The following is a 2560-nucleotide window of genomic DNA, read 5'->3' on the forward strand; positions in this document are numbered from 1 at the left end:
AAATTTTAGAGTAACCAAGTATGAAAGCTGGTAAATCAAAGTATATTCCAATAGTTACTTCCCCCTACAATTGTTTGTTTCTTCCCTTTTTATAGCTCTTTTGGGATACGAGCCTTACCTTTGTCATAATAATGCTATTATGGGCAATTAATGACTTTAAATGTTACGTTATGCAATCATATACATTAAATACATATTCTCTAACGTTTCCAATAATTAATACTCATTAAATGTTGTATCTGGGCTCCTTTTAGATTCATTCCTTTGATTCTTCACTATCTTTGAGTTTCAAATGTCTTGAATAGGTACGAGCGTTGAATTACTTGTATGACTGCTCGTACCCCCTCCATTTAATTTACTCGTATCTGTTGTTGCTCGTATCTGTTGTTGCTCGTATCTGTTAACCAACCTTATTTCTTTGACTGTTTGACCAGTCTATACGTCATGACACGTCATCATATACATAAATATAATTTTCTCCAATACAGATAGTCTCCCCACTTTCCATTTATTCATCAGTTTGAATATTTGGGAAGTGGAATTTAGATAGATGTCTTCTTCTTTACTGAGGGAGTAGGTATGGGGCGCCCTTACTTTTTGAATGGGTTACCTTAGGCATTACTAACTAATCTACTATGTCCGCTATCGAATAGCCTAGGCAAGATAGAAAGTCTCTCTTATTGGTTGGCTTACCTGTCACATAGGTACTGATGACTAGATTCCCTGGAGCTTTAACAAGATCCCCAGATACGTGGGTTGCCATGGAAAGACTATCTTTCCCTCCATCAATTGCAATCCCAAGTTCAATCATAGCCTCAGAAAGAGCAAGAGCAGCGTCATAGATTGCAGCTCCTTCACCATCTAGCTTTGCAGAAGGGAGAATTTTTGTCACCATTAATGCTCTGACAGAGTTTGACGCTTCACTTATTACTTTCATTTAATGCGCTAAACACGTGTCATCTTCTTATTGGTCATACAATTGTATAGCACTTTCTTAGGCTTTCTTTTCGGCTTCCCTGTCCACGAAGTGTCAGTTATCATTATTATGGACTTTCCATCATTATACTCTTTCCTTCTGACGGTCATTCATCGGTATAAATATAACTTCCATCTTTGTCTTCTACCATTTAAAGCGTATTGAACACTTTAATTTTTCAAAACTTTTATTCACTTCTTCTTCACTTCAATCTCCTTTGTCATGGCTTCTCTGAACCCTAACCCTAGAAGAACTCCTATTTTAGACAGCTTTCCCAATGCTCCCGTTAGGCATAGAAGAGGTGGTGGTGGTAGACTCCGTAGTTTGGGATCTGGAGGTTCCCATTCTCAAAGTTCTGGCCCTTCTTCTAGAACTGGAGGTTCCCATTCTCAAAGGTTTTCTTCCAGAAACAAAGAATCCTCTGAACCCTTACGCGAACCTTCAGTGGAAGAAATAGTTCCAACGGACTTATCTTTTTACCATGACAGGGAATCTCTCAAAACTCAAGTTGCCTCTTTAAATCGAGTTGACTTATCCTTCTCACATTACTGACCCTTTAATCCCCATAGTTCGTAGAGATTGTCATTGGAGTGATGATTTCCCTATCATCATTCCTAATCCGAATCAGAGAGTCACCTCCTACATTATTGGATTTTCTTTTGTTTATACGTATCCTTTACTTTAGGGTTTAAACCAGCCATTGATCCAGTTATTCTGGATTTTTGTCGCTTTTTTAATGTCAGCGTGGGTCAAATTGGCCCAATCGTTTGGAGGGTTGTCGCCTGCTTAAGGCACCTCACTAACTTGGCAGATGCCGAATTTACTTTTTCCCACCTAATTCATCTCTATTCCCCTAGGCTTTTTCGCAACGGCGTTTTTACCCTAGCAGCCAGGAGCAAAAGGGTTTTAGTGAGCCTTGAGGACGATAAAGACCGTGGCTGGTATGCCCAGTTTGTTGCTGCCCCCACTGCTGGTTTAGTGGGTGAAAATAACATTCCCTTCCCAGAGAAGTGGAACTTTGCACGTAAGTAATAAATCTTCCTCGTGCCTTTCCCTTTCAGGTTTTATCACCTTTTCTAATGTCGCTTCTTTTTCCTTTATCAACAACCATGGGTGTCGTGGAAACCGTACCTAACTTCCGTGGTTGGGTAGGAAAATTGTTAAAGGCCGCTCCAATGGAGGGTAGGTCGTGGAAAAACCTTTTCAGCCATTATGGTTGGAAAGTAAAAACTCATGGTAAGGGTTTCTATTTTTCCTTGTCTGTATCTAAATATCTTCTTTGTTATCTAAATATCTTCTTTGTTCTAACTTTTATCCTTCTTTTTATCAGGATTTGCTATTCGTGGGATCACCGCAGAGTCGATCATAGCTGCTCGTGACTCTTTGAGTACTCGCACCTCTTCAGCCCAAGATGTATTCTTGGGTTCTTCAAAAAGAAAAGCTACTGAAACTGAAGAAGAAGATTCAGAGGAGGAAGATGAAGGTTCCCTGGTGATGAGGCCTCGAGCCCGGAGACGTATCGTCTCTGATGATGAGGCTGAAGTTTCCCCTCATCTATCTCCATCCAAGTCTGTTATTACTCCA

The sequence above is a fragment of the Nicotiana attenuata genome, unplaced genomic scaffold (assembly GCF_001879085.1).
Source record: "Nicotiana attenuata strain UT unplaced genomic scaffold, NIATTr2, whole genome shotgun sequence".
Lineage (NCBI taxonomy): Eukaryota > Viridiplantae > Streptophyta > Magnoliopsida > Solanales > Solanaceae > Nicotiana > Nicotiana attenuata.